The sequence below is a fragment of the Camelina sativa genome, chromosome 2, assembly GCF_030686135.1.
Source record: "Camelina sativa cultivar CO46 ecotype springtype chromosome 2, ASM3068613v1".
In the NCBI taxonomy this organism is placed as follows: domain Eukaryota; kingdom Viridiplantae; phylum Streptophyta; class Magnoliopsida; order Brassicales; family Brassicaceae; genus Camelina; species Camelina sativa.
In genome coordinates, this window is record NC_141881.1 from 15,951,811 (window position 1) to 15,965,965 (window position 14,155).

At 40.3% G+C, this 14,155-nt stretch overlaps 2 non-coding genes across 2 annotated transcripts; one reads left to right on the forward strand and one right to left on the reverse strand.

Moving 5' to 3' along the window:
* The first annotated feature begins 5,706 nt into the window (after positions 1 to 5,706).
* LOC147948693 (small nucleolar RNA R71) lies at positions 5,707 to 5,818 on the forward strand. Its single transcript, XR_015586084.1, has one exon. It is a non-coding gene; the product is annotated as a small nucleolar RNA R71 (small nucleolar RNA).
* Positions 5,819 to 11,348: 5,530 nt separating this feature from the next.
* LOC147948694 (small nucleolar RNA R71) lies at positions 11,349 to 11,455 on the reverse strand. Its single transcript, XR_015586187.1, has one exon. It is a non-coding gene; the product is annotated as a small nucleolar RNA R71 (small nucleolar RNA).
* Positions 11,456 to 14,155: the final 2,700 nt, after the last annotated feature.

Below are 14,155 nucleotides of genomic sequence, written 5' to 3' on the forward strand. Positions count from 1 at the left end.
AGCAGTCCTTGCATTTGAGAAGAACTTGGCCAAGAAAGCCTTCTTGCAAGCATCCCATATGGTTATTGCTCCAGTAGGAAAAGTCTTCTCCCAAAGGTGTGCCTTATCTCCAAGTGAAAATGGGAAGAGCCTCAACTTGAATCCATCTTCACTCACTCCATTGATCTTTGTAAGACCACAGATTCTGTCAAACTCATCAAGGTGATCTAGTGGATCCTCCATTGGCAACCCATGGAACTTGTTAGCTTGAATCATGGAGATCAATCCACTCTTGATCTCAAAGTTGTCGTTTGGCACTGTTGGAGGCACAATACCAGCCCTTTGGTTGTGGGTGTTGGGTGCATCTCCAGCACCAATGTGCCTAGGTCTCTGCTCATGGTTAGCTTGTTGCTCCATGATAACTGGATCCTCTTGCTGAACTTGAACTACCCTTCTTCTCTTATTTCCCAAACCCTTTTGCTTCCTATGGATGTTATCAATAGGCCTTTGAAGATTGTCTTTCCCCTTAGACCTTGTGTGCATCAACAAACGCGAGTACAGACTCGAACAGGTTCAAAATTGAGCTCAGGCTCGTCTAGGCTGTCAAGTCGACTGGGAAGTGGTGTCCAAATGTACACGGCGTTTGACTCGATCAACTGCTCGATCACTGCTCGGTCGAGTGGTGGTCGAGTGAATGGTCGAGTGGTACCTGAAATGGAACTTCAACCCAGCAACAGAAGATTCAAGTCTATAAACGAACTTAATCTTAGATTAATATGGATCCTAAATGTCACAAAAACACACTCAAATGGGCAATGGCGCCAAATTGAAACAAGGATTTTATCTAGGTTCTCTAATTATGCAATGAATGTATGAGAACATGCAAACAAAGACATAAGCAGAGATGATGTGATGGAATGCAAGGTGTTTCAATACCCTTATGATGTTGTAGCATAAAGGATGTCAATCCATAAAGAGTGTGATATGTAAGCAGTCAAGATGTGATCAATGCATTCAAGTTAAGCCAAATATCAAGTTGATTTGTTTCTAACAACCTAATGAAAGAAATGTAAATGCAGAAGATTAAAGCAACTTAAGACAGTACTAATGCATAATTAAACAGTAGAACAAGTGCAATAAACTATGCTAAGCAATAGAAAACTACTAACAAATGCAACTAAGAGCAAACTGAAATGAAATAGAACAATGCATAAACAAGTAAGTAAACAGGGGCTCGACCTAGCACTCGGTTGAGTGCATGGTCGAGTGGGGGGTCGAGCACTTGGCCGAGTGATGCATAACAGAAGAACAAAAGCAAAATAACGAGCAGAGATGCAAAATAAATGATGAAAAACGATTAAACAGAGAAAGCAGTAATAAACAATGAGCAAATAGGTCCTAGAGATGGGGTTAATTGGTTGGTAACAAGCTAAGCTTACCCAGATTATTTAACAAACTTCAGAAAAGCTATCCCTAGACAATGATCTTCTAATACTTGCTAATCCATTCTCATGACAATAGCAATCAAGTTTAGTTTCATCCTAACCCAACTCTCATTGGTGAAACCATACTAAACAGGCAATAAACTCAGATCATAAATGTCAAAAATCATATTAAACATCTAATCTCTTAGCATGCTTCATGATAATCTCTAGTATTAGCCTTATCTAACAACTTAGACATTGGTGTGATGCTAAGAAGCTTAAGATCTATCCTTACCCTCTCAGTATAAGAACATCATAGAGCACATCTAATCTAGAAGGGATCTATAAACAATCAAGCTTAAACAATCTAGATAAACATAACTCTTTACCAACCTATCCCATCTCTAAGATCCTAAGCCACTAATCAAATCTAAAAATCATCATGAAGAACACAAACCCAGAAAATGATGATATAGACAAATGATGAGATGAACAATTTAATACAAAGAAGTGAAAGAAAATACTCAATAGATTCAAAGTTATGAAGGTTACAAATCTATGAAAATCTAGAGAAAATATAAGAGATGATGCAATAATGTAAAAATAGCTAAAAATGGCAAAAACTAGATTATGAGGTGTCTACAGGGTCTCTCTTTTCGGCCACAAGTGCCAGCACATATATATAGTAAAGAGGGGGAAGCCCTAGTTAGTTAGAGGACAAAATAGAGAGTTGGCTGCAAGTGCTCGACCATGCTCGGTCGAGTGCATGGTCGAGTGGTTGGTCCGTCAAGTAACTCCAGTCTTCGATCTGGTATGATACCGGTTCAGTAAAACAGGTATAACTATTGAACGACAGATTCGATTGCCTTGAAACCACCGGCATTGGAAAAATAACTCAATTTCCTACAACTCTCATGAAGGACGCTGAAGCTGAATCGCAACGTCAAATCTACATTCGGATCGATCTTTGAGGAGCTCGTTATGAACCCGACCATGTACTCGATCGTGTGCCTGCTCGAGTGGTATGGTCGAGTGCCTTCTTTTCCCTTCCTGATACTTCCAATCCTCTTTTTTTTAGCTCCAGAAATAACAGCAAGTCCTTCCTTACCCTTTTAGAGCTCCATAACACCTAATAATACTCCAAATGCACAAATGTATGCAATGCATGCTTCTAAACATCCTAAGTGCATATTTGGACATAAATGGCTATAAAACCTAAGGAATGACTTCTATATGATGCAAAACATGAACTAAACAAGGCCATAAATATAGTAAAATATAGTGACACAGATTCCAAGCCTAGCTAAAAACAAGAGCCAGTTCTTTGTCATTCTCAATACTCTCAAGATTTCACAACCTATAGCATTATCAAGAAAAGGCCTCACTCAACAAATCAATACAAGGCTTGAAACAAAAGGCTGGGGTTCAAAGGTGTGGCAAGAGATTGGGTTAAACAAAATAGAGTGGCAAATTGAGATAGTTAACCCAAATGAAAGTTCCATGAGCTAGCATTCATAGTCCATATGCAAGATAATTTAAAGATCAAATTAAAGTCCAAATAATATAGAGATGCAGCAATGATCAAGCAAGCTTTACACTAGAAGAAAATGCTTTCAAGTGACACAATGCTTTTAAGCCTAGATTCTTCATTTTTTTCCAAAGATTAAACAAGCACCAATGAACTATAAATGAGGGCTGTGGGTTCAATCCTAAAACTCAACCTTTACAAGGCAATTTCATTATTATCCCAAATGCAAATGAAAATGCATACTAAATGCTTCTAGACTCAATCCTAAACACAAGAATGAATATGCAAAGCTACATGCATTTGTTTTTGGTTTTTGAAAATTTTCAAAATTTTTTTGATTTTTCTCAAAACATAGCTATTAACAATGCATTACACAAAAGATGAAAATCAAAACAGAACACAATGTTAGATGGTTAGTCCCTCCCCCAAACTTAATTCACACAGTCCCTGTGTGAGAAGAATCCACCAACAAACCACAAGAGAAAGACTAACAAAATAAAGAAAACAAGACTCAAATGAGTGGAAGGAGAATGAAGTGATAGGAGGAGCTTAAGTGCTCCCTTGAGATCCTGTTGAATTGGTGGAAGGAGAATGAAGGCTGATAGTAGTGACACTTGAGAGAAGTTCATGAAGCTTATCTTTGTCATAATGATACTTGGGATCTAGCTTGGCTTTGACACTTGCAAAGGGTGAAGAACGACCTTTGTGCTTCACTTTGTACTCTATTGCTCCATCAACAAGCCCCAAGGGATGCAAACACAAAGTCATAGGAGAGGGATGCAAACACAAAGTCATAGGAGAAGAAACAATGGTAGGAAGGTAGTTTTGTTTCTTCTTCCTCTTCTTCTTGTCAACAACTTTATTTTCTTGACCCAAATCCCCTTCTCTTGAATCTCCTTTGAGGTCATCAAATAAAGAGTCTAAACACTCACCATCCAAAATTTCCTCATCAAGCTTTGTAGTCTCTTTAATCCCCACTTTATCAACTTGGAGCTCTTGATGTTGATCATTCAAGTCTCTATGCTCTTCCTTAGTTGCCACTTCTTCACTAGTGATTGTTCCATAAAACATTGTTGAGGAAGAAGGTTTGATAGGATAGGATGTGTTGGGATTCACATGAAGAAGAGTTACTCTCTTATTTGGCAAATCAATTCTTTCCCCCACAATGTTGAGAAAGGGAGTTCCTAGTATGAGAGGGAGCTTGTTGGTTTCTTTCATCTTAACTATCATGAAGTCTGTTGGAACTAAGCAATCCCCAACCTTGAGTGGATAATTTTCAAGCAAACCAAGTGGAGAATTTGAGGAAGCATCTCCAAACATGATGGAAGAAGAAGGCTGCTTCATGTCTTTGATCCCAAGACTCTTTACCATCTCAAGTGACATCACATTAACACTTGCTCCTGAATCACATAAGACATCATCAAGTTGTAAAGCACCAAGTAAGCAAGGTATAGTAAATCTGCCTGGATCTTCAAGCTTGGAAAGTGTTTTTGGACTTGGTTGTTGTTCACTTGGTGAATCAAAAATTCCCATGATTTCTTCCACCTTCTCTCTGTTTGCTAGAATGGCTTTGATGAACTCTATATGGCTAGGAACTTGAGACAAGCTATCCACACAAGGCAAAGGTGCTCCAACTCTATTCATATTAAACTTGAGAGCACTTTCTTTTTAGCCTTTCTAAGAACCCTTTGTGGAAATGGAATTGGAGGACTATAAAGAGGAAGAGCAACACTTGGTTCATCTTTCTTTTCAACCTCCTTGGCAACTATCTCCTTACCCCTTGATCCCTTCTCAGATTTCTCAACTTTAGCAACCACCAAATTCTCAGCAGCAGAATCATATAGGAGAGAAGAGATCTCTTCAATAGACCTTTCATTCTCATCAGCATGGCTATCCATTTTTGATTTTTCTAAACTCATACTAGTAACCCTGTTCACTTCTTCCTTGAAGATGGCATTGCAAAACGCCTTTGGGTTTTGTTCTGATTTTCCCGGTAGAGAGCCCATTTGTTTTGTTGAAGAGGAAGAAGCTTGTCCCTGGACTTTTGTTTGCAACCTTTCAAACTTAGCATTTAACTCACCATAGACATTGTCAACCTTGTTGTGTATGGCTTTCATTTGTGTAGCAAGTTCAATGGCTCCTCTTCCTTGTCCTTCTAGGAGTTGTCTAAGTAGAGCATTTGTGTCATCTACTTGACCTTGAGAATGTGGTGCAGTCAGTTGTTGTTGAGGTTGGGAATAGCTTTGAGGCTTGGCTTGGTAATTTCCTTGAGGTTGAGGCTGATAGTTGGGTTGGGAAGGGAAACCAGGTGGTTTTTGGGGTGGATAAGACTAATCTTGTGGGTTCTCCACATTGGTGCTGCGGTAAGAGAGGTTAGGGTGGTTGCGGTAATTAGGATTGAACTTGTTATAGCCTTGGCCACCAACATAATTGACCTCTTCTTGTCTCTCAACACAAGCTTCCATACCGTCTTGATAAAGTTCACATTCATTGACAAAGTGGACTGGCTTTTGAGTGGCAAGAAGCATCTTATCCATCTTGTCATTCAATGCTTTGATCTCCTTGCGGTGATGCTCATTCATATCAGTATGATCTCGTGGAGTTCTATCATAATCCTCCCCATAGTTACCATCACTTTGAGCAAGATTCTCCACCAAAGTCATACCAACATCAACATCTTGGCCAAGAAAGTTACCATTACTTGCTGTGTGAAGCAACATTCTTATCTTTGGTAGCACCCCTCTATACAATGTGCTAAGAAGAGACTCCTTGGAGAAACCATGATGAGGGCATGCTTAGACATAGTATAGCCCTTGAATCTCTCCCATGCTTTACAAAAGCTCTCATTTCTCTTTTGAGCAAAGCTAGATATCTCATTTCTCAACCTTGCTGTTCTTGTAGTAGAGAAGAATCTTGGATATGAAAGCTCTCTTGCATTGATCCCACGAGGTGATTGATCCCACTGGTAGGTTCTTCTCCCAAGTCCTAGCTCTATCTCCAAGAGAAAACGGGAAGAGGCGGAGTTTGAATGCATCTTCCGAGATACCGTTGATTTTCACTGTCCCACACATCATATCAAACTGATCCAAGTGATCAAGAGGGTCTTCCATAGGCAAACCGTGAAACTTTGAGCTTTGCACCATGTTGATTAGACTTGACTTGATCTCATAGTTATTGTTCTCAACAGCGGGTGCTCTAATTCCTTGGCGGTTCCCATGAATGTTCGGTTGATCAAAAGCTCCAATGACTCGTGGTTGTCTTGGAGGATGGATAGGAGCTTGGTTTTCGTTGGGCTGATCATTTCCATTATGACCAGCAGCAGGAGGCGGATTGTTCTCCATAGCTTGGTGGGCTAAACGGCGGTTCTCTCTTTCAAGTCGGGGTACGTCGTCAACAGGCTGAAACAAGTTTGCTAGGCCGTGGCTTCTCAAGTTCATACACCCTGAAAATCAAAGACAAAACACCAATGCAACCCAAGTAACAAACAGTGTAAAGTAAATGAATAGTCTCAAGCAAAGATGAAATCCTAATGGTCAATTCTAATGCAAAAAGGCAACGGCGCCAAATTGATGTAGTAACTTTAGTATCAATTACTATCAATCCACAATTTGCATTAACCAACACACCAAGAATACACAAAGATGCTTAATCTATTCTTAATCAAGGAAAAGTTCTTTTATCACAATCTTAGCTAACAAAATGATTCAAACAAAGGAAAACAAGATAATGCAAACTCAAGGCAATAGAACACAACTAGCAACAGTACTGAAAATCAAGAATTAACAAGAAAAATGAAGAATTAAGCTCTAAAAACACATGAAAACACAAGATATCACTGTTATAACCATATAACTTGCACATGTTGATAGAAGAAGAAAAGAAAGAAGGAGCTCATATTAGAAAAGAGAACCTGATCGAGAATAAGAATGATCAGAGTATACTTGAAAAAAAACATACCTGTTACCGAAGAAACCCAAATATCAGTGGTGAGTGAAACTCTTTGCTTACTCTAATAAACAATTGTCTAAGTGTGGCCTTCCTCTCATGATACATTTTCACTATGTCTCTTGTTGTTGTCCTTCTTGAGTGAGGCTTATACAAATTTACCTAAACAGTTATAACCATGTTAAGAGAAGACTAACCTTGTTGCAAAAAAATCTTAATGCCATGGATTCTACAAATGACAATGGTAGCTCTCCTATCACCACCATTTTATTAAGTTCTTCTCTGAAAACATGCTCATGCACTTTTGCACTCTGTCGGTTTCCTTCTTGATTAATAACTTGTTGTCCTTCTTCCCACGCTTTGAATGCCTTACATATATCTTTATGATTCCACAAGTTTTTTGTCCCTGAATTTGTAGCACATCCTAACTCCTTCCCACAATAGTTGCAGGTACATCTCTCACGGCTTCCAGGTAATCTTGTGAAGTGGCACCATACACCGGATCTTGGTGTAAGTATCCTTGGGCTCTTATTTTGCTCAGCAGCAGTTCCTCCACCACCGATTGATTTCCATGACCATGAGTTTGTTTTCTTTTGCCCCTTAAATTAGACTCCGGTGTCAAATATTCTTCTTCCTCTTCATGTTCATATCTCTCTCTGTCTCTGTTATCATGAGTTGGAGATGATTAATCCATCTGTAAATAAAAAAATATTATAAGTTAGCTTTACACTTTGCAAACTTCTCAAGATCAATGATAAGTCGAAAATGTTTTAACGAGTGAATCAGACAAGCAAGAACATCATAAACGAACATGTTTTAACGAGTGAATCAGACAAGCAAGAACATCATCAACGAACATGTTTTAACAAGTGAATCAGACAAGCAAGAACATCATCAACACTCAGCAAAAACAGAGATATCGAGAACAAAACAAACACTCAAACATACAAACAATCAAATATCTATATCTATATGACTATACTGCTATGTCTAATACTCTTAAGTGTGTATGACTAAGGCCTAAGTTTCAAGAGGACAACTAAAAAGAGAAGAAGATGTACCGGTGATGGCCTCCGTGAAGTCGCAGACAGAGGAGATGATGCTTTATCACAAGTATGAGTTTCCAGCTTGAACAATTGGGGTTTTTACACCTTTATCACGATTCACGAGTCTCGATTTCAAAAATGAGAAGCCGAACAGGCTATTGTAGGTTAGTTCAATTGAATTAGGGATTGTATAATTATAGATGTATAGATAGATGTGTAGATATGTTCGGATTGGTTCGGGAATCCGATATTTGTGAGAACTAAACCCGATCGGGTATTATACACCATCCGTATCCGATCCAAACTGCCTACTTCCGGTCGGGTTCGGGTTCAGGTTTCGGATCCAGTTATTTTGCCCAAGGCTAATGATATGTAGATCTGAGTAGTGAACTAGGATCTTAGAGATGAGATAGGTTGTTGGTTAAGAGATATGTTTATCTAGACTGTTTAATCTTGTTTGTTTACAAATCCCTTCTGGGTTAAGAGATATGTTTATCTAGACTGTTTAATCTTGTTTGTTTACAAATCCCTTCTGGGTTAGGAGAGTTCTATGCTATCTCTGTTCTGAGAAATTAAAGATAGATCTCAGCTGTTTTAACTTACAAAAGATGTTTAGGATGCTATATAAAACTAATAATGAGATTAATATGCCTAGCCTAAGAGATTAGTTGTCTAGGGTGGTTTTTGATAAAGAATGAATCTAGAATTTAAAGTCTGTTTATCCATGTCTTAGCTAGTGAGAACTAGGTTTAGGAGTGTTTAAACCTGATTGCTATTGTCATGAGAGTGGATTAGCAAGTTTATGAGATCATTGTCTAGGGAAAGCTTCTGTGAAGTTTGTTAAACAGTCTGGATAAGCTTAGCTTGATACTAACCAATTACTCTGATGTACATATATTTTACCCTGTTTATGCATAGTTTATCCTTCTATTTTGCCATGTTTACTAGCTAGTTTTGTCATTTTTGTGTAGGTTAGCCTATGTTTGTGCATTAGGGTAGAAATTGCATGCATGACATTTGCATGTTTGCTTGCATAAATAGGTAATTTAGGTCCTTTGGAGCATGGAAGTCTGCTGAGAAAGAAGAGAGTACATCTAGTGAAGCAGATCAAGGTTGGAATAAAAGGAAGGCAAAGTCTCAAAGTCACTCAACCTCCCCACTCGACCAGACACACGACCAAGCAGGGAGAGGGACTCGACCAAGAGCCGACAAGCTTTAGAAGGCACTCGACCATGCACTCGACCGAGCACATGGTTGAGCATTTGGCTAGCCGCCTTAGTCTTTTGTCTCCTAGCTAACTGATAACTCTCTAATTTACACTTTCTTAGACATCTTTTTATCCATGTTTTGCATTATATATAGCCTAACCTTAGCATTTTTAGGTCCTTAACCTTAGAAATTTGCATTTAGGTTATTTAGAGTGCTGCATTGTTGCATGGTGCATTTTGGATGAAAACAGGCGCTCTGGAGCCTAAAAAGAGCAAGAAAGAGGTGAAACTCGAGCATGTAAGCCACACCCGAGGAGGCACCCGACCACTAGCCTCGTTAGAACTTTGGGCAGAGCTGGGCGGCTAGGTCAAAGGGGTTTGCATATATAAACCCCCTCCTTATTTTCTCGCCCAGCAAGGCGCAGACACTCACGAACGAGGAGAGCGAGAGCTACTGAGAGAGAGAGAGAGTGAGCGATTTTATACTTTACAAGTCTTGTTAGGATTTCTACAATCTACTGTTTATGCGATTCATACACTTCGATTTTGCACTACGTCTTTATTCCTTTTTCAATATATCATCTATTTTTACTTTATGAATCTCTTATTTGTTTATGCTTCTGTTTCGATTAACATGAGATATGAGTAGTGATCCAAAGTTTCTTGGGATGGGATAGGTTAGTGATTATTCTTAATCGGTTAGGATGTTTTAGCTTGATTTTTTTTATGAAATTTCCCTTCTAGATAGGTGTTCTTAATGCTAGGTTCAGACAAATAGGTTGAGTCTAGATCTTAGGCAGATCACCACCGAGAGGTATTCAATGAATTGCTTGAATTAACCTATGCTAGAGATTTACTCACTTAGCCTAAGAGATTAGATGAGTAAGGAGTTTATTGGCAATAATGAATCGGATCTTAATGCCTTCTTAGTCATGTTTCTCCATCGAGAGTTGGATAAGGAAGTGATTAAGGTTGATTGTTTCTACCACGAGAGTGGATTTGCAAGATTTAGAGATTCATTGCCTAGGGAATATATTGCTTGAGGCATGTAAGGCATCCCAAATCGATTAGGAGTACTTGTGAACTGATTACCCCATCCTTAGGAGGTTTGGTATTTTGATTGTTTACAGTTTTACATCAACTCAACCCTCTACCCGAACTCGTACTTAATCATCAACTTCATGTACAGCCTTGGGTTGTTATTCATTATGTTTCTGATTTTTCCTGTTATCCTACCACCTACTCGATCCAGTACTCGATTGCTTGCATCGTGTGCTTAAGTCGAGTAGTTCTTATTTTAGTTTTCTTATTTCTGTCCAATTTAGGTTGTTAGTCAAAACCCCTATTATTGCTTGGCTTGACTTGCATTGTTCTGATCACATCTTATCTGCTAGCATATAACAATTTGGATTGATAACCCTTTCTACTACAACTGCATAGGGAATTGATACCCTGGGTGAAAATCTTGTTATCAATTTGGCGCCGTTGCCATTTGGTTGAAATTGTTTGTTATATTTAGGATTTCAGCACTTGCTCGATCAAGTTCTTTTTACTTAATAGATTTGATAATGACTTGTTTGCTTTTCTGTTTGTTTGTTTTGCATTTCAGGTGAAACCTGAGGCACAACCCGGTCAGTCACTTGGTCACCTGGATTGAGTTGACCTTTGTGTACTTACTCGGATACCTGATTGTGCATGCAAACACGTTCCAAGGGTAGCCAACTCCTGAGTCCTTTTCTCGACAACGTCGATAGACCAAGGTTACTTCATCAACAACAAGTACAGCAACCACAACCGACACCACTAGAGGAGGAAATGAATAATCAGAACGGTCCACCTTCCCCTCAAGAGAGGACCAACATAGGAGCTGGGGATGCCCCCTCTACTCATACTCAAAGGCATGGTATCGTGCCTCCTGCCGTTCAAAATAACAATTTTGAGATCAAGAGTAGTCTCATCCAGATGATTCAGAGCAACAAGTTTCATGGACTGCCAATGGAAGACCCATTGGACCATCTGGATGACGTTGATAGGCTCTTTAGCCTAACCAAAATAAATGGAATTAGCGAAGATGGATTCAAGCTCCGGCTTTTCCCATTTTCTCTGGGTGATAAGGCACACGTATGGGAGAATTCCCTACCTAAGAAGTCTATAACCACATGGGGAAACATGCAAGAAGGCGTTCCTCTCCAAATTCTTCTCTAACTCCAGAAATGCAAGGCTGCGGAATGACATCTCCAACTTTGTTCAGAAAAACAAACAAACGTTTAGTGAAGCCTGGGAACGTTTCAAGGGATATGCCAGTCGATGCCCGTGTAACGGATTCAGCAATGCTTCATTGCTAAGTACCCTCTACCGCGGCGTAGCCCCTAAGATATGGATGCTGCTGGACACCGCAAGCAATGGAAACCTTCTCAATAAGGATGTTGATGAAGGTTGGGACCTGGTGGAGAACTTAGCCCAATCTGATGGGCACTACAATGAGGAGTATGATCGGTCCATCCGCTCTTCTAGCCATGATGATTCGAAGTACAAGCGAGATATGAAGGCACTCAATGATAAGTTGGACAAACTCCTAAGCCAGAAACATCATGTCAACTCCATTTCCGAGGAGGAGCAGTTTCCACAACAGGATGGGGAAAGCGCACAGCTTGAGGATGTAAACTACATCCAAAATCAAGGCGGTTACAATAAGGGATACAACAACTATAACCAAACCCAAATATCTCCTACTGTAACCTGAATGTTGCCAATCCTCAGGATCAGCTCTATCCATCCGCAGTCCAAGGAAACCAAGCCCCACCAAAGCCTTTTGTCCAATATAATTAAGGCTATGCTCCTAAGCAGGAATACTCCGGCGGATACCAACAACCAATGGTATCACCTGGATTTCCACCGCATAAGGGACCACCAAACCCACCTCAAGAGGCCGAACTACAAGGTTTGATTTAGCAGATAATCCAAAGCCTGGCATCGATAGCAATGGACAATGCCAAACGTTTTATAGAAATGAGCAACAAGATAGATGCTGGGTACAACGACCTCAATGCTAAATATGACTCTCTCAATACCAAGTTCAGATATCTAGAAGGCCAAACAGTCACACAACCGGCTCCAAAGAATGGCCAGCTACCCGGTAAATCTGTTTAGAACCCAAAATATTATGCTACCTCACAGGCAATTTTTGTAAATGATGTCGATTATTACCTCACTGAGGACAGTGATGATCAGTACATGAGTATGTGGATCACAGTCAGATCTACGACCAACAACACTACTTATCCGAGTATCAACCTGATCATCCATATGATCACCCCGATCGAGCTAACGATCGAGTATCAATTTGGGAATCGCAAACTGACGCATCACTCGAGGCTGAACCCGATGCCTTACCCGATGGTAATGGTCAGATAAACCATCGGGCAGACGTCCATATGACAGATCGATCACAACCTCCTGCGCCTGAAGAAGGGGAATTGGAGGAAAGATTCAGAGCAGCTCTTGACATTCAATTAGAAGCACTAGGGAGACCATTCTTGGCAACGGTTGGTGCAGTGATAGACGTGAAGAAGGGACAAATCAACATTGAGCATGGAGAGCACATTAAAATGAAATTTAACATTAAGAGTGGAATAAAAAGGCCAACTATCAATCGTCAGGTCTTCTACACTCAAGTGCTGCCAAGAATGATCCAGCATTACCAAGAAGTTCACACTACCTTTGCTGTAGAAGCAAGGAAAAGAATCAGAGAGTCCGACGAATGAGTATGCTGCAATAGAGAGGACCTTCAAACCTCTCTACCCCAAATTCAATGCCTGAAAACCATGGAAAATCAAGCTCAGTGACTTAAAACAAGCTCATTTGGGAGGAAGTCCCAAAGGTATTTTTTAAACTCTTTTGATTCAAGTTTAAAACATTTTTTTTTATTTGCTTTTGATATTTAGTTGGTTTTATTTGAGATTTGAAATAGCTTTAAATTTGTTTAATTTTTACTAAAAAAAATATATATAATAATAAATGTATTTATGAGTTTTGGTGAACCCGAGGTACAATCCTAATACGTACTCGACACGCCCGATCGTGTTTCTGCTTGGGTGGCGAGTGAAGTACGAATTCCCCAACCCCATCCCACTCTCGGAGAAACCCTAGCAGCTACCTCCTCTATTTAAAGTAACATAGACCTCTCCTCTTCAGCATCACAAAATCGATAAGTTCCCTCAACCCTAAAACTCTTTAGCTTCCAAGTTCCTACTTACTCTCTGAAACACGATTGCTCTTAGATTTTTGGGAACTAACCCTAATTATCTCGAGTTTAGCTTTTTCTTCTTTTCAAGGATTCACCTATGGCTCCAAAGATCAAAATCTACAAGAAGAAGGGAACCACTTCCACCTCCGCCGCTGCCAGAACCGGAGAAGGACGCGACCCTACTCGAGATTCCCAGGGACGAGGAGACGTTTTGCATGCCTTGCTGACAAGTGGACGTTTCCAATCCCCAACCCGATGCTTTACCCAATCGGACACCCGAGACGATACTCGAGCATCTGATCGTGTGAACACTCGAATCTGTTCGCCAAGGCCAGTAGCGAGTGCTGTCCGCAGATCTCCATGACGTAGGGACCTGTCTACGTCAAAAAAAACGGTAACTGACCCCATGGAGGTCGACTCGGATGCCGACGGTGGAAGATGCGAGGAAAACCAAACCGCCTATTCGAGAAACAGAGCTGCGGTCGCGAAGAGGAAGAGATCGGCTTCCGAAAAGGCCAAGAAGGTGGCTGAGAGCCCTGACCATGGAGAGGAGCAGCGTGAACGCACCCGGATGGCGTCGAGGAGGCTGAAGCAGAAAGAAATAGAAACACCGGTGAGGCAGTTCAAGATTCTCCGAAAGATTAGCTTCATTGGAATCCGCTACCCCCACCGCGAGACGATGAAAAAGGTAGGGATCGCGAAAGATGTCGATTTTCTTTTTGACATGTGCCACATGGGCAAGCTAACGAGAATTAACCTAGAAGCATACAAGGAGGAGA